The sequence below is a fragment of the Micromys minutus genome (genome assembly GCF_963924665.1).
Source record: "Micromys minutus genome assembly, chromosome: 1".
In the NCBI taxonomy this organism is placed as follows: Eukaryota; Metazoa; Chordata; class Mammalia; order Rodentia; family Muridae; genus Micromys; species Micromys minutus.
This window is the reverse complement of record NC_137969.1, coordinates 121,331,170-121,350,061: the sequence shown is the minus strand read 5'-3', so window position 1 is coordinate 121,350,061 and position 18,892 is coordinate 121,331,170. Positions and strand designations below refer to the sequence as shown.

Genomic DNA, 18,892 nt, shown 5'->3' with positions numbered 1-18,892 from the left:
TGAACTCAGAGATCTGCCAGCCTCTGCCTGGGATTAAAGGTATGCGCCTTCAAGGCTTGTCTGGTTACTATTTCTCTTGCATGCTGCCTTTCTGGTTTTCTCTTTGTAAGCTGCTCTCTCTTTCTTGGGCAGCTTCCATTTCTTTTCCTCTCCTTTGAAAAGTTGCTGTGCATTTCTGGGTAGTTGCAAAACACAAACAAACCTGTTAGAATAGAACTTTGCGGGGATATTTCACCACCCCAGTATCATTCAAGATACTGGCATTCTTAACTTTAAGGAGACAGTTGTTGGTATGATGGTTTGAATATGTTTGGACCAGGGAGTGGCACTATTAGGAGGTGTGGCCTTGTTGGAGTGGGTGTGTCACTGTGGGTGTGAGTTTTAAGACCCTCATCCTAGCTACCTGGAAGTCAGTCTTCTACTAGCCGCCTTCAGATGAAGATGTAGCACTCTCAGCTCCCCCTGCACCATGGCTGTCTGGTCATTGCATGCTCTCGCCTTGATGATTATAGAGTAACCCTCTGAATCTGTAAGCCAGTGCTTTAAACACTGTCCTTAAAAGAGTTGCTATGGTCATGGTGTGTGATCATGATAGTAAAACCCTGAGACAGGCCTTTGTTAGGAAGTTTGCTATTTTTTTTTCTTTTCTCTCTCTCTCTCTCTTTTTTTTTTTTTTTTCCTTTTTAGGAAAAAAAATTTTCAGAGTGGGAAGGGCTCTGAGTGAGGATATTCAAGATACTTTTGGATTTCTAAGATAGCTGAGGTATTTCCATTTGCTTCTATTAAACGGGGCTGGAAGTCATACCTGGTTTGTCTTGCTATTGGTATTGAGTGTTCTGAGCCCTTAGACCCTGGTTCCCATTGTTTGCTGCCGGGCCATATTGGTTGCTACCCATTGTGTGTCACTTCTAAATGCTCTGAAGTGCACCTTTGTGTGGGACTGGAAGTTTTATTTCATTTTTAATCATACAATGTGCCAGTTTTAAAATCTCTTTCTACTAGAAAGCCATTAATTTTCTAGTCTGGTTTCCACAAAAGTATGTCAACTTCTTTGCATTTTAAAATTTTTAAATTGTCATTCCTTTGAATTTTAGAACATTAAAATAATATGTGATATGGAATAGCCTACAGCTTTTTTTTTCTGACTTTTTATGCCCATCAGCAAATTTGAACACATTAGTATTATGTATTCAGTCTCAACTGAATAAAGAATTCCTCTGCCTAAGAGTTAAATAAATTATAAATTCAAAATGGAAGAAAATGGGAACGACCTCATTCTCATCCCTTTAATGTCACTGTCATCGTCCTCACCATCATTTTGTCAGGACTAGGGGTTAGCACAGGGCTTTATACATGCTAGACATAAGCTACATTCCTAACCTTTCTGATTTTTTTCATCTTATTTCGAGACAGGGTCTTGTGAGGTTGTAGAGAGCCGTTTGTGCCGCACCCAAACATGGCACCGGCTTCCCGCCGAGGACTCAGCAAACAGAGCTGTTGCCCAGCCAAGAGACTTAGTGTGCATGTGCCACATACGTCACAGCCCGCTCTCGGGGCATGCTAATGAGTTACTGGAGGGTGCACCAATCAGGTAGTGACACGAGTCTCCTGGGCATATATAAGCAGTGCATTTTTCTTCCACGTGGGGTCCCCTGCTCAGAGTGTTGTACAATAAAGGTTGTTTGCAGAAGAATCCTGTTGTTGCACGCCTTTTCCTGCCGGCGGGAAGTGGGGCGCGCAACACGAGGTTGTCCTTGAACTGCTTATGTAGCTCAGGCAGTTCTTGAACTTGTCACTAGGATTGCAGGGGTATGTCACTGGATCACTACTATCTACTGTGGTTCCTCTCCACTTACACACACACACACACACACACACAGTTCTTTTCATTAAAATGGCACAATGCTAAAGGTGGGCATGGTGGGCAAGCCTATAAAGCCAGAACTCAGAAGACTGAGGCAGAAGAATTGCAAGTTTGAGACAGACAGGGCCACACAGCAAACCCGAGGCCAGCATGAGCTACAGAGTGACACCTTGTGTTAAAAGTTTAAAAAACATTAAGGCAAGATTATGACATTTTTCTTCCTTACTGGTACTCATTGTTCTTGGTCAACATGGATCATTCAAAACATTCTACTACAATCTACATCATAATTTGTTTATATAACAATGTATCTGATTACTCTATAATTAAGTCACTTTGGCTTCCTTCCTTATATTTTCCCTATGGATTAAAAAAATGAAGTTAATTAAAACTATTTATTTATTTTCATATCTCTCTCTCTCTCTCTCTCTCTCTCTCTCTCTCTCTCTCTCTCTCTCTCTCTCTCGTTTAAGACAGAGCTTTACTGTACGGTCCTGGCTATCCTTGGACTCTCTCTGTATACCAGGCTGGCCTCGAACTCATAGAGATCTACCTGCCTCTGCCTTCCAAGTGCTGGAATCAAGGGTGTTTGTCACCATTACACGGCTTTTAATTTATATATTCATAGAAAAACTGGAACCACTTTAATTCAAGGTTGGTTGAAGTAGAAAATTTTAATCCTGACAAGGGGTTTCTACCCTGCCTTTGACCATTTAGTTTCCAAATAAAAGACACGAACAACCTTTATGTTTACAATGAGCCTTAATCAGCACAAGAGCTGAGCAGATACTGAAAGGATAAAAAATATACCCTAACCCCTCCAAGGACCCCAAGCTAAAGGAGCCTTAACCTCGAACCTAAGAACCCCTAAATAACTCAAATTTCAGACCCTGCTCTCTGCTGGTAAGCAGATATAAGGTCATACTCCTTGCTGTTCCAGAGCCTGCTTTCTGTATGAAACTGGATAAAAGGGTGTAGGACAGGCCCTTGGATACGCAAGCCGGGCCTAGAAAGTTAACAGGAGATAAGCTGACTAACTGCTTACCTGGCTTCTGCAAACTGCACTGTAGAAACCCCCCACCCTAGTGACTTCTGACCGCCATTGCCATCCCCACCCAGGAGACCACACAAATACAGACCTCTGAGACTATAGGGAAATGATTGGTTTGTGAGTCACAGGCTTTGCAATGATTGGTTGTAACTCACAGACTTTTGCTATGAAATGATTGGTTTGTGATTCGCGGGCTTTGCCATGATTGGCAGGTTTTGTAGTGAGCCATATAAAATCTGTCCCGATTCTGCCCTCCCGGTTCGCAGTCCCCTACACCAACATGGCGAACCGGTTGTGGGCCCCAAGTGCGCTCAGAATAAAAATCCTCTTGCAGTTTGCATCAAGACCGGTTCTCGTGAGTGATTTGGGGTGTCGCCTTTCCTGGGAGGTACGGAGAACACGCACTTTGAGGTTGGAGGATCCCTGACCGGAGAGTCCGGCCTTTCAATATCTGCCCTCCATGCTGTTAGAATCTACTTTTCTATCGATGACCTGGAGTTATTACTTACTATGTTTCATCTGGGCTCTTCTTAACTCCTATTGGCCAATCCTTATGGTTCTCCTCTGACCCCAAGCCAGAAAAACATAATCCCCCCTCCATGTCTCTTCTGCCCAGCTATTGGCTGTTGGCATCTTTATTTACCAAACAGAAATACCTTGGGGCAGGGTCACTTAGTTCCACTGCAGACTCCTGGGTGTAGGGAGTCTGAACTTAGCATTACAATAGACAGTAAAAGACAAAACCTGAACTGCTGGTCTTTGCCACAACTGAAAACCTAATCTAGTGCTTGCCTCCTGTACCCCACCTTCTACTTCAAAAATTGAGCACAGAGCATTCCCACCACACCTCGCTTGTTCCAGTCCTGAAGCTGTGACTCCTACTAAATTGTGCCTCAGGTGGGACAGGTATGTTTCCGTGAACCGATGATGTCAGCATCCTAGAGACAGTCGTTGCCTCTGCGGTAGCTGTTGGGCTGCAACCCAGTCAGACCGGGAGCGTTTCCTTTTTCTCTTTTGACGGTAAACACCAAGCTGGTGCAGCAATTACCACCGGAATAGTCCTAGCTACGCGGTTACCGGTGCTTCTGAAACTAAATTATGCCCTTATGTTCAAAGGCAGTTGCGTCTAAGCTAGCCTGCCCTCACTGTCTTTTAAGACAGTCTACTTTTTTTTTTTTTTGCAAGAGATTTTTTTTCCCCCACTAATTTAAAAATATCTTGAACTGTCTAAAACATACAGAGAAGTCAAAGATAACAGGATAAATACTCATTTGTGGGCACAAAGGGGAAATAGTGCCATGACAATGCTAAGATGTATCAGGTTTTAAGTTTTTTTGACATATTTATTTCACTGTGTGAAAGCCCTTTCCTTTCTTTCCCCTCTTTCTCCGAAGGTCGTCACTGGCTTGAGGTAGTTACTTGTGAATCTCTTCACCCACATTGGTGTATGTTTATTGCCAATATCCTTACCTATAAATGTATAACAATTATTTAAAATGCTACAGGTGTTTAAATAGTGACTACATAAATCTGTAAACTATTTAGAAATTTACAAGCAACAATAGAAACTTGTTAATTCAACCTTAAATTCTTTGTTTATTTGATACCTGAGGGTCTCAGGTATCCCGGGCTAGCCTCAAACTTGCTGTGTAGACAAAGATGACCGCAAACTCCTGATTCTCCTCACCCTACCTCCCAAGTGCTGTGTTACAAGAATTCTCTACTACACCCAAGTTACAAATGCAAACTCCAGGGCCTCCTGCATGCTAGGTGATCACTCCACCAACTGGGCTGTATCCCCAGTCTGAGAATCAATCATGTTCATACGTGTAGCTCCAGGACACTCATTTTTGATGTCCTTCAGACATCTAGCCAATGTCACCATGTAGCGATTAGTGGATATGTTGTGTGCTCTGTATTATACCCATTTACAGAGAATGCTACAATAACTACCTTGGTATATATTCTCCTCCAAAAGGTTAGGGATAGGGTAGTTGGGCTGCCTCTCCAGACATGTCCCAATTGCTGTCCATTGTGATTCAGCATGGTTGATCAGTTTATTCAACATTTTTTTATGAGTATGTGGGGTGTGTGTGTACACCACTTACATGTATGTGTCCACATGTGTGGGAGTGTGCATACACTTACATGTATGTGTCCACATGTGTGGGAGTGTGCATACATGTGGGTACACATGATATGCAAGCAAAAGGTAGATGCTGAGAATCATCCTCAAATGTTCTTCTACCTTAAAGAGACAGAACCTATTGTTCTATTGAAGAGCTCACTGATCTGTCTAGTCTCCACAGCTGGCTTGCTCTGAGACTCCCATCTCTGCCTTTCAAGGATAGAATTACAGGTGGGCTACCAAGCCTAACCTGTGTTTACTTGGACTCCGGGGATCTAAACTCCATTTCTCACAGTTCTGTGGCAAGCACTTTCCCCACTGAGTGATTCCCCCCAAGGCTTCCAACACAACTTTTCAAAAGCATGTATTATGTAGCAAGTAATGCTGCGTCTACCCTGGAGGTCCCAACTTGATAACACACTAGGAGGAATAAAGGTTTTGTAGAACCTAGAAGGCCTAGAGTGTGGTGGGTAGGAAGGATTGAAGTCCATCTATACTTTTGAGTAGGAGAGCCGTTATGTTTTTTTAAAAGAAGAGTCATAGTTCTGGGGTCTGAGTCTAGTCTGTTGAAATGAATGGGGATGAATGAGTGGAGATTCATGAAAAGACCAATAAGGAACTATGCCATTTATCCCTGTGAACCAGTGATAGATTCTCATCATCAAAATAGAAGATCTGAGAAAGAAAAGACCTGAGAGAGTGGGAAGGAATGTCCGTGAGCTCACAGAGAACTCAAGAAAAGGGCTGGAAGGTGGGTGACCAGAATACCCAGAAAGAAAACCTTTTAAGATGCTTCAACCAAGGTGGGTGGTGGTAGTGCACTCCTTTAGTCGAAGCACTCAGGAGGGAGAGGCAGGTGGATCTCTGTGAGTTCAAGGGCAGCCTGGCCTATAAAGAGAGTCCAGGACAGCCAGAGATACATAATTAGCCTTGAACTCCCTTCCCCAAAAAGATGTTTCAGCTACATCTTTAATTTAAATGAGATGAAAAATGAAACCTTGTGTTCTTATTTGGCTCTACGATAGTCCGTTAATGAGCTATCTCTCTTGAGCAGCAAGGATCGGTGTATATCTAGCAGAACAAAAGAAGATTAATTAGTGACAGTGAATGGGAAAAAGTTAGTTATGTTCTGGTGTGAGGAGGAACAAGGATGAGGAAACTGCCTTCAAGGAAGGTCTTTGCTTTTTAGAGGTGAGAAAATTGCAACCTCATGTGTAGGTGAGAAATCCTACACTAAGGAAAAATAATGTTGACATTAAAACAGTATCTTAGTTTGGGTTTCTATTGTTGTGAAGAGACATCATGACCAAAGCAACTCTTATAAAGAACAACACTTACTTGGAGCTGGCTACAGAGGTTTAGTCCATTATTGTCATGGCAGGAAGCATGACAGTGCTCAGGCAGACATGTGGCTGGAGGAGCCTACTTCTACAACTTGATTGCAAGGTAGCCAGGAGGAGACTGAGGTTCCACACTGGGCAGAGCTTGAGTATAAATACAAAACCTCAAAACCCTGCCTCCACAGTGACAGACTTCCTCCAACAACTTCCTGCCACACCCACTCTAACAAGACCACACCCACCCTAACAAGGCCACACCTACTAGTAGTGCCACTCCCATGGTCCAAGCATTCAAACGCATGAATCTATTGGGGGGCAACCTATTCAAATCACTACATTCCACTCCCTGGCTCCCATAGGCTTGTAGCCATAAGATGATGCAAAATGCTATTTAGTCCAACTTTAAACATCCTCATAGTTTAGCACAGCATCAACATATTTAAAAGTTCAAAGTCTCTTCCGAGCTTCATACAGCCTCCAAACTGTAATTCACCAAAACAGTCAAAATAAAAAAGCAGATCACACCCTTCTAACATATCATGGTATATAGTATAGTTCCAAAACAGGGAAGGGAACACAGTGAGAAAATATTGGACCAAAATAAGACCAAAAACTAGCCGAGCGAACTACAGGTTTGGGTCTTCACAAATGTCAGTGGTTGCTGTGGGAATAAAGATTGTTTGTATAATGATGTACATACTATTTTATGTTCCTGCATCAAGGAATGTCAGGTTAAACCTAACCTTACTGAGTCTATGATAATCAGAGACAGCACAGGTCTGGAAGGCAAAGGTGTGGTTAATTTCTCAGTAAAATGTTAAGTACTGGAACTGTCAGGACAGTTCTTAAGGATGTGGAAAAAAACTAACTCTAAAATCATGGGCTCAAAAATATATAATTTCTCAAAAAATATAAGGATGCAATATAAATTGTATAAGGGGCTTCATAGCGCTAAAGGAACAGAAACAGCTATATTGTAAGCCAACTTGTCAGAAAGGTACTATGGGAGGAGATAGAGAGATTTAGGGAGTGGTGATCACTGGAGACCACCAGCAACGGTTTTTTATTTATGCTTACAAAGGCAGATTCCAGAGTTCTGTGTCAGCTTGGGACAAAACAAAGTTTGGCCCAGGTGTGGTAGAAATGCTAATTTCAGGACCAGATCCCACCCAGATAGTTTGTAGTCTAAGTTTAAGAGAGGTGGGCAGATCACTGAATTCTTTTGCAAAGCTAAAAAAAGAAAATGTGGTTGCTTTCTCCTAAGAGCCAAGGGGGCTGGGTCTCAGAATGTTGATTAATTTGATAATCCAAAAGGAAACTTTTATTATGTAAAATAAAAACTTGAACTTGTGGTCTGCAAGAGACAGCTATCCAAAGAATTAGAACAGCAAGAGAGCTGCTTGGAGAACAGTCTTGAGCAGAAAGTAGAGAGAGAGCTGTCTGGAGATCTCTAGAGAAAGCAGAACAGAAAGGGAAGGGAGAGGGAAGGGAGAGGAGGGGAGGAGAGAGGGAGGGGAGGGGAGAGGGAGGGGAGGATGATGGGAGAAGGAGAGGGAAGTGGAGGGGAGAAAAAGGGAGGGGAGGGAAAGGAGAGGAGAGGGGAGGGGAGAGGAGGGGGGGGGAAGCAGCTGGAAAGCTGTCCCCAACAGAACATAGGCCGATATCTTGGACCCTCAGTTTGACTTTGAGTTGTTTCTATTCTCTGTTCCCGGAAACCCTTCTCTCAGAACCCTTCTCCAAGCTAAGTCTGGTCCCTGGTGAGATCTACAACTCCTTTCAATCTTGTTGAATATAATAATACCTGTCTCCCTCTGGGGCTGATTTTACTCCCTGTTAGCAGCATTCTTTGGCAGATAACCCACAGCCCACAGCTCTGGCATCTATGGTCTTAATGTCTCCAAGACCATGAAGGTTTTATAAGACCCAAATTGAGTTTATTTATTTGAGGCTCCCATGAATGAGACAAGAAACCAGGGATTGATGCAAAAGCAAGAGAGGTTTATTGGTCCAGTGCACTGGGGTGGCCTACATCCAGAGGAGAGGCGACCCTGAAAGATTGTTACAAGCAGTTTTTATACTCTTTAGGGGGTATAGGTTACATCAGCAAGGTTATAATTTAAATTCATTGGCTAAGCGTATTAGCCTTTGAATCTATTGGCTAGCAAGCATGTGACAGGCCATGGGATCAGAGGGTCAAATGAGCACCTTCTGTGGTTTTTCAAGGATGTTCCTGCTCTTCCCAAGAATTGTGGGTGGAGAATGGAACTTGGCCTAGCCTTGACCTGAGGTCTAAGACTGGCAAAAGCCCCTAGGGTCCTTCATTCCTCCCTTTCTCTCGGCCACCATTTTTATCTTGAAATCAAAAGTCATCTTGTTCCACAGCCTCATGCTGTTATTTGAACACCATTATTTGCACAGTGTTAAGGTGCTCCTTGATGAATGCAACTGAGCGATTCAAAATGCAAGGACCAAATTTTAGGAGCAAACATAGGATAATCAAAGGTCCTATCAGAGTTGAAACTAACCCTCTTGCTGTAAAAACAATAGGTCTAGCCAAAGCATCAGCTGAACTAAGACACAAACCCTCTTGGTCTGATTCAGGACTTGTAGATGTACACAAGGGATCAATATTAAAGAGCAAGCCTACCAGGTATCCTCAGGGGGAATCAAATACCCATCTGGTCTCCTATAGTCATGAGTAGAGATACAAATCTTTTTCTCTGGGAGGACAGTGCCTATTCATAGTCTTTGCCCAGACACTTGTTGCAAGGTGAGAGATTATGGGGAATTTCACCAACAGCCCTCTGTGTTGTTTTGTCTTATGGGGCCCGAGGCAGCTATTCTCATAATATGGTGGAACTGTATCATAGCAGAGCCAACAAGAGGTGTTAAGGGAAGGTTTGGTTGAGTTTAGAACTAGAAAAGACTTTTCTATAAGGTTCGGAAGCAGATGCTCATTGCCCTGGGGATCCTGATGAGAGAACAGATTCTCTATTATTGATGGCACTCTGGTTACCGCAGTAACCCCACTCACCACCCTGGGCCATGCTGTAAGGGTTGGCATAGTGTGTCGAGAGGCCAGAGATGCCAGGACTTTAACAGAGTTAGGACCAATGGAGGTAGTCAAGGCCTCAATCCGCAAGAGGATGGTACAAAGAAGCCCACTATCATAGCCAGATTGATAGAGCCTTAGTCTCCAGGTGTTTCTCTTTTCTCAAGCACATGTTCTTTTTCCTGCTTCAGTAAATCAGATGGAGAGGGGGTTGTAGGAGAAATTAAGACAAGGCCCTTTTTCTTCTTAGCTACGACTTCCCCAGTTGATTTCAGGGTGGGCACCAAGAACCTCAAAAGACCCAGAAGCCCTGCCGGTCCATGGGCTTGTGTAACAGCTGCTGCACGTTAGTCCCCCACTTGTGGAATTTCTTCTTACAGTAGTTAAATCCCATGAGGAGTGGGAAGTGGTCTCAAAACTTCACACATTAAAAAGTAGCCATCAGCTCCTCCTCACTTACAGGCCCATGCCCTGCTCTGCTCATTCCAGGCACACATAGATCGGGATGAGGCATAGCTTACTTTTTAGCTGGGGGTACCTGCACCCTAGTCCTCATTCTCCCAGACCACCCCCGGACAGGGCTTCAAGGATAATGTGGGTTCACCCTTTGCATTCAGGCGTATCCAGGCTGTGATCCCATACACCTCCACTGCTGTTGGCACAGTCAGCAAAAACAGGTATGGTCCCTTCTAGCGTGGTTTGAGGGTCAGGGTTTGATGGCATCTCACATAGATCAAGTCTCTGATTTGGAAAGGGTGAGCAGTCTCCGGCCAGCGGAGCCCAGACTTCTTTTTGAATTGTCTGCAGAGCCTTAAGTCTGATGTATAAATCACTATCATTATGGCAAGTCAATTCAGGAACATCCCCCAATAGGGTGAGAGGAGCAGGGGTCCCATATAGTATCTCAAAGGAGGTCAAGTTAATGCGGGAGGGAATGTCCCTAACCTTAAAAGGGCTAAAGGAAGGAGCACCACCCAGTCTGCACCAGTCTCCAAGGTCAATTGAGTTTAACAATTGGTCCCCAAGAACTAATATCTGACTTACCTTGGCAACAAAAGCTGGACCATTGTCTGATCTAATTACCTTAGAGGTGCCAAACCTAGGGAAGATATCTTCTGGAATCTTCTTAGCTACCACTGCCACTGTTTCTCTCTGTTAGGAGGCTTTCACCTACCCAGAAAACATATTTATAAAGACTAATAGATATTATATCCATACTGGCTTAATCTTGGTAAAGTACACTTTCCAGTAAACCCAGGTCTATTCCCCCTCAACCTTTTTTTCCCTTTTTCTACCTAAGTTCTACATGCATTCATCTTCTGGCATGGCACACAGCTATCTACTACTTGAACCACTAGACACCTCAAATCTGGCACAAAAGAATTTGACCACAAGACGGTCCTCACAAGTTTGTCAATCTCTAGATAAATTCATTGATGCTTCAAGTCCAGTACTGTATGCTAGGTTCTAGATGGGGTCAATAAGCTCAACAGGTTATAGGTGGAAATCAGCAATTTGTTTGTTTACTTCTCAGAGATCTTGAACTGGCCACTTCAGGTCAAGGCTAGGCCGAGTTCCATTCTCCACTCACCGCTCACAGGAGGAACGGGAATATTCTTGAAAAAAACACAAAATGTACTGACTGATAGTCACCTGACCCTCTGGTCACAGACAGAGTTTGAATACTTGCTAGCCAATAGATTTAAAGGTCAATATGCTTAGCCAATAAGTTTAAGCTATAACTTTGCTGATGTAACCTGTACCCCTAAAAAGTATAAAAACTGCTTATAGCCATTTGGGATCACCTTCCAGTCACTCGCCATGAGGGGTTGTTTAAGGGTTGACTCTGATGTGCCAGAAAATAAACCTCTTGCATTTTGCATCAAACTCTGTTCTCCTTTCTCACTTGTGGAGTCTCCCGGTAGTTAAGACTCACTTCGAGTCCTACAAGGTCAGCTAGCAGAGCTTGCTCGACTGTAAAGTACCACTCTTTTAGAGAGGTCTGTTACCTTTGTGCTATATGAAGCATCATCAGCTAAGGATGAAGAAGGAAGAGTGATGTCAGACCAGTAACAGAGGACAATGGAGGGCATGAGGAAGTTATAGGAGAGTGATGGGCCAGGGGAAGGCTGGTAGAATGGCACTCCCCTTCGGTCAGGACACAGTATGACATCCACACGAGACTAGCCCTGGGTAGTGTGAATATTTACTGGCAACTCTGTTAAGCCACTCTAGCTGTGTGGTCCAGGGAAGACAGTGACTTAACTTGGATTGAGGAGAGAGGAGTGGGGTAACTGAACACAGAGGCACCGTGAAGGTGTAGGCCATGGTGATTCTGATCAGTGCAGTGAGGCTGGGGAATGGTTGGCATCAGAGAGAAAGACTTGAGATAGAAATCAGAATCCTGACTACCCAGATCATTGCTGAAGCATAGCCCATGAGGTCAACATAATTTGGGATGTAATAAGGGGTGTTCTATACAACTACCAAAAGCCAAATTACTGAAGAACTGGCACTCACCTTGGTGAACCAAACACCGAATCTGAAACATCAGGCAGAATGGTAAAGATCAGTAGGTGACTGATTTCAAGGACTGGTTTCAAATGTTGAAGGGAAAGATAGAGATGGAAAATAAAGTCAAGGACAGACACATCCAGGACCCTGTAAGGGGCCAGTTAGAAAACCAGATACCAGGCTAGTGTGTGGGTCTCAGTGCCCAGATCCTCCTGTGGCACCAAAAGAGTCACGAGAAGAGCTTCAGAACTGGTGTGAGTGTCTGACCTCTCTGACCATTATAACAAATCAGGAGCCCTGGAGGTGTGGGCAAGCTCCTGTTTCCTAACATTATGACCCACACTTGGTATCTCTGAGCATCCTGTTTTTATTCTGTCTCAGGAGTGCACTGAGTGGTATCCGAATCTATATTTTCTCACAGGTAGTGGGGTGCTTGGATGTGTATTTTCTTACGCTAGACCCATTTTCTCACACCCCCATCCATCAGTTTATGTCCTTGGCTTTACTTTGCTCCCTCCCCTTTGGGTTTCTCAGTCACATTTTTTTTTTTTTTTATTTGTTGAGAACCTTATGTATTTTGGATACTATTATATGGTTGTATGTACTACAAATACCATTTTTTTTCAGCCTGTGGTTTGTCTTTCCCCTGAATTCAACAGCTAATGTTAGCTTTAATATCAATACCTAACAATGTTTTGTTTCTGTCTGAACAGGGACAGGATATTAGCTAGCTTTAGGCTATATTCTTTTATTTATCCCACTGTGACATTTAAAAAATTAAAATAGAATAACACATAAATGTGGGCAGGGTGGCACATGCTTACAGTGTCAACACCGTGGAGCTGAGGCAGGAGGCTATGAGACCCACCTGTAGGATGCTATCTCATAAAACATGACACGTACATGTATTTTTTAAAGAACAGGGATAAACGGTGAACGGGAACCTCTCTTAGTTGTGTTGGAAGGCAAGAGTGCTGAAGAAAAGCACTGTGTTTCATCATATGTATGTGATACTTGCTATTGGTCTTCTGTGGCTGACGTAGGAAATTTCCTACAGCCATGCTGTGGGCCAGTGGACCATGAAAGGTAGCCTGTTTCCTGGTTGAGCTAAGGCTAGAAGCTCCTGAGACCCTGAAGAAGTGGCAGGAGCTTTGCCTGCTCCCTGTCACTAGCTGCAGCCCCCCATAGATTTGTGGCCACCAGTCATATAAAGTCAATGACCCAAGTCCCCCTCATGTAGAAAAGGATGTGACTGGTGGTCACATAGGCTCAAGACAGAGAGATTGCCATTCTAATGAGGTACCTGGAGGCTTAGCCAATAAGCTCTCCTTCCCAGACATTTCTCCCTGTACAAGGTATTTAACCTCAGGCCCACCCTGAGAAGTGGGGCATGGTTTTACTCAACCACTCCGCCATGACAATAAATGCCTTAAATAAAACCACCGACTTCCTCTTTTCATCAGGATCCGACATGGGGAGCCATGAAGACCTTTGCCTATAGAGCTGCTGTCTAGTCTCCCTTAGCCCAGCTACAACTGCCACCAAACCCAAAGCAAGCCTGCCTGTCAAGCCGAGGACTCTCCCAGAGGGACCAGCTAGAGCTCCTCACCCTGGCAGGATCTGGTCCTCGGCCCTGGATTCCATTCTCAGCTTTTCCACAACTTCCAGGGGCACCCAGAACTCCACGACCTCAGCCTCTTCGTAGGCCCAGGGACCCCCAAGCCAGCTCTGGCTGTCCCATCCCCGAGGGAGTGCTGGGACTTTCCCACAGCTCAGCATCTGCCTGGCAAGGGCGTGGAATTCGAATCTCCCACTCTGTTGGCTTCTCTTCTGTCAATCATCCTTCCAGCCGATGGATATTTATTGCCATCCCTAAAAATCACAACTCTTGCCATTCTGTAGGTAAAAATAATCTCAGCGAGGTTACACAACTTGCCCAAAGCCACACAGGCTAATCGAGGAGCTCAGCCCAGTGTGTTCTCTTTTCTGCCCATTTCCTGTCCTGTGGTCCCTTCTGTGTGACTCACATGAATTGGGTTGGTTTTGCCTTCCCCATAAAGACATCTCTTAGAGTTGTGACAGCCTCAACAAGAGTAGCGATTGCATTCCCAAGTGTCATCGTTATTACTCAGTGCACCTGAGAGGTGAGCCTTGTGACCTCTCTTCAGTGCTAGGCACGTGTATGTGTGTGCCCGTGTGAGCACATCGTGTGTTTGCTCAAGCCTGTGTGTATACATCTGTGTCATGTGGTGTCTTAAGAAGTAACCCGTGTTGCCTGCATTCCCTGTGCCTCGTTGTCTCCTCGTTACGATGCCCAGATCTCCAGTCAGGTCTCCCAGTGTCTCCCCTCATGCACCCCACTCAGTAGCTGCCAGCTTTACCCCATCACTCCTTGCTGAGCCTCCCCAGTTCTGGGAAGACTTCCTCTTCTGTTTGATGATCAAAGATGAGCAGAAACATGTTGCTCTTCTTTTCCTCCTAAAAGCAGAAGTGACTCCTCCCCAGGCTTAGCATTGGCCAACATGCAGTCCTGTCAGCTTATTTGTAAGGAGGAGGGCAGCCAGAGGGATCAATTAGGGGAAGGTCGTCTAGCGAAACAAGTGAGAGGTCAGGCGTAGGGCCGCCTGCTTGGAGTGTCTGCCCCTCCTCTTTGCCTTTCAGCCTTGACTAAAAGCATTTCTCACACTCTAGACAGTCTTTAGAAAACCAAGTTCTAAGCTGCTCCGGAAGAATCCCAGCACTGCTTGCTCTTCGGGAGGTAAGAAGTGAATCACCTGAGAGTAGCAATGTTGATAAACTGTCTAGGCTGGTTAAATGTGTATTAACATCAGAACTTCTCTTTCCAAAGAAATCGGGCTTTCCAAAAGGCAAACCACGAGCATAAGTTTATTTCATTTTTAAAGTACCTCTGCCAGTTCCAAGATGCTGAAACCCTGCTCGAATGTCAGTAGTGATTCTGTGGGGGGAAATATGAAGGATTGTCACAGCACAGAACCGAATCTCCTAGCTTTCTAGTCTGGTGGCAGTTCAAAATTCAGCCTGAAATTTGAAAACCAAACAAACCAAACAAACAAACAAAAACAAAAAGGATAGAGCAGAAAAATACAAACATGTCTTAAATAAACATTTCTAGTAAATGTTCATAATCTGCTTGCTTACGTGAATCTAAAGATTTACACTGGGCAGCAAGGATTTTATAACTGCAGCCCAGAGCCCTCAGCTTTGAGAACGGTTTATACATGGGGTAATTCCACTTAGGGTCAAGAGATGGCGCCAAACCACTCCTAAGTACCGTTGTTTCCAGGCTAAGAACTAGGGTTGGTCAAGCACTTTTTCCCAGAGTTATTTCGGAGAAGAAACTCTTGGTAAGTAAGGCTTTTCTGGGTTTTTCAAATTACTCTGTTGACGTTTCAAACGAGGAAGAAAATGGTAATGTCAGTGCAGGGAATAGGTAACCTTTCTTTGAAATTCTTACAAAACGCTTTTGTGGTGGTGTTCTAACGTGTGGCTGTCGTTTGGACAAACGGTGTGACTTCATGGTAGACAGACAACAGCCGGCATTTCAGCCGTAGCCAGGGAAGTGAGTGGACTCTTGTGAGTCTTGCCAACCCCCTGGTTTGACCTGTTTTCTTCTTTCACGAAGTTTGTCGTCGTTTGTGATCGTCTGAGCTGGACGTATGGAAAGGGAGTTCCAATTCCTCGTCACGTGGCACTGTAACCTTTTATCGGCCTGTACCTCTCACTAATTCATGAGCGTTTTGAAGGGAGGACTTAACTTCTGTCACTCCTATGTGAATTCATTTCTGCTGTGCTAGTTTCTGCTCTGACCTTTGTCCAAAGAGGAGTCTGAATGAACGTTTGGTACAAGTGACCGAGACAGATTCCCAGACTCCTCGTATCTTTGAATCCGGCCGGGAGCTGGCACCCAGCCTTTCTCCACCCAAAGTTTGACAGAGCCAGGCTTCTCTTTGTTTGTGTTGATTTCGACACCTTTTCCTTGCTCAGCCATGCTTACTCTTATTTCTTACCCCTCCCTTTCTCGTAGCTTTAATTTTTACAGCGCTCCCTCCACCCTCGCCACCTTTTCTGGTTTTGTGGTCGGCCGTTCTTTTTCCTTTCACTTTCTGTTTGATGTATTAAGCAAATTCTTACTCTCCTCTCCTCACTCTTCCTTCGGCCTACAAATACACTGAAGTCCGGGGCTGTTTCTCAGATTGTGTACCCTATGAACTATTTGAGGTTCTGAGCTTCCTCCAGGACTCATGTGTGTCCTTGTGGCCACATGACGGCTAAATGACAGTGCCCTGAACACAGACACACAAGCTGTCCGGGATGTTTGTAGGACAGGACCTCATCCGTGAATGTCAGTTCTTTGCCACCGTGTTGAAGAGGTTGGCTCTCTTTATGTGTGTATTAATATCATAAATAACACAAGCATGCTCATTTGCATATAAAGCTCTATTTTGGATATATTTTAAGAGAGCTTTAATTCATTAGTTCTTTGAGAATTTCGAACACTGGGTTTTGACTGTCTTTACCCTTTCCTAACTCTTCCCCACCCACCTCAGTGTCCCCCGCCGCCCTCCCCCATCCCATCAAATCTAACTTGTGCTGTCTGTCTCTTGGCTGTGTTACTGTCTACACTAAAAGAAAACCAACTCCTCTCCCAGTTGCCTGGGCTTGGGGTGGGACAGTCTGCCCACCCCACCCTCCTCCAAGCTGCAATCCTGTTAAAGACAACTTTTTCCCATTTCATTCATTCATTCATTCATTCATTCATTCATTCATTCATTCGTATTACATCCCAATATCAGCCACATCTTCTACCAGTCCTCCCTCACACAGCTAGCTCGCCCAACTCCCCTGAGACGGGGAGCACCCCGCCCCCAATATCACCTCAGCCTGGCCCAAGTGAAGACAACTTTGTTACAAGACTGTGAGGTAATAGTCCGAGAACACAGAAGATGTTAAACGTCTTTGAAATTTTAGAAATGCTTAAAGCTATAAGAAAGAGAATTAAATTAAGCTCTGATCCCGGCATGGCCGCTATTAGCATTTAGAATAACCTTTTTCACATTCTTCCCCCACCTCTGTCTGCCCCCCCCCCCCAGGTTTTGCGTATGTTCTATCTGTATTTATTCATTCATTCATTTTACAAGTTAGAGTCTTGGTGTGTGTGCAGCTTGGTAACCTTCCTTCCGTTCACTTAACGTCATTTTGCAGGATTTTTGTCTTTGGTGCAGTGACTAGGCTGCGCTGTGCCACACTTTTTCAGGGGGAGCCCTCGCTTTCTCCCCCTGCCGTCCTGTTCTTTCCTGTTCTCGTCATGGTGTGAGTATCCCCGTGACCCCACTGTCCCTTGGCCGGCTCAGCAGTGGGGTTGCTGGAGTAAAGCGTATCGCATTTTAAAGGAATTTACACAAATTACCAAAGCACACAGTACAACCACGCTACCTTTTCTTTCTAACTTACATAGTAGTAACTGAGACTTGTCCACTTAGGTCCCAAATTATAATAATTTTCTAACACCTTGAATTCGTTGATACCTGGAGCTTCCTCTTGATCAAGCAAGAACCCCAACATGCTTCTGGCTACATTCTCTCTCTCTCTCTCTCTCTCTCTCTCTCTCTCTCTCTCTCTCTCTCTCTCTCTCTCTGTCTCTCTCTCTCTCTCCAAGCATCTAATAATTCCTTTGTAATCCTTGGCAATCTAAGTCCCAGTTTCTTCCAAAAATACTTGTCATAGATATTTATTATGGCTCAGCAGTATATATTACTACATTTTTTTTGGCTAATTACTTGTCCTTTTTCTTTTACGAAAAGATCCATTTGCTTACTGTTATGTGCACGAGCATTTTGTCAGCTGTACCAGTGCTGGGAATGGAATGGAAGAGCAGCCTGTGTGTGCGTACCCACTGAACCAGCACCTGCATTTCTTCTTTTCGTCTTTCTCTTTTGGCAGTATTAGAATGTAGAACCTCATGCATGCTAGACAAGTCCTCTGTCTCTAAGCCACTAGGAGTTTATTCTTAAAGCTCCTTTCTGGGGATTTGATTTCTTCCTCTGAATGGGCCCATCCTCCCAGAGGGTGATCATGGGTCTGTCCTTCACAACCTTCTAATGTATCTTTTGTGGTGTCTATCTCTGTGGTCTCCTGTGCTAAGCCTTAGGGAGCATTTCTCTCTTGGTCTCCTGCCTCCCTCTGTGGGGCTATTTTGCAATTATCCCATTTCAATTACTGAAGCTTTCTCCAGTCTGTTCCTTTCTCTTTTAGACTCACCTTGTTCTGAGCACAGTCCGTATGTCTACCTCATTCTTTTATCTGTTTCCAGGGTGTTAACATCCCTCAGTCTAGTTGTACAACTCAAGTGCTGGGGGTCCCAGGAAACGTGCTACTAACCTGATTAGTAAAAAAGATGGCTCAACACAGTCTGTTCTGCTGCTGCTATAACAAATGGTTGACAGCCCTGTGCCTCCACACAGGAACATGTATTGTTTTACGGTTCCATGAAGGAGTCTAACGCATCTTTAGGTCTTTAATCAAGGCACAAATAAGGCTGAAGTCTTCCTACGTGCTGTTGAGGATCAAGCAATTGATCTGTCATTTTCTATTTCTTGAAGCTGCCTGCATTCCTGTCCTTTCCTATGGCTTCAGTATTGATCTACAGAATTCACATGCTAGAAACTTAATCACCAAAGTCATATGTCAATGACTTTTGGAGACAGCGCCGTAATGAGTAGATCAACCTATTTATGGACTAATAAATTAATGAAACGTAAACAGAGTGGCTTGTTACAAGAGATCCATCCTTTCCTTTATCTCATGCTCTTCACGAATGACATCAGGGTTTTGCAAACAGTCCCCCCCAAGGGTGTTCTCACCAGATGCATCCCATCGACTCTTGACTTCTTGGTTTCCAGAACTGTAAGAATTATTCTTTACT

At 44.3% G+C, this 18,892-nt stretch overlaps 1 protein-coding gene across 2 annotated transcripts in view; it reads right to left on the bottom strand.

Moving 5' to 3' along the window:
- LOC308427852 (Krueppel-like factor 3) overlaps positions 1 to 18,892 on the bottom strand; it is a 219,130-nt gene that overhangs the window by 70,905 nt on the left and 129,333 nt on the right. The window lies entirely within an intron of this gene.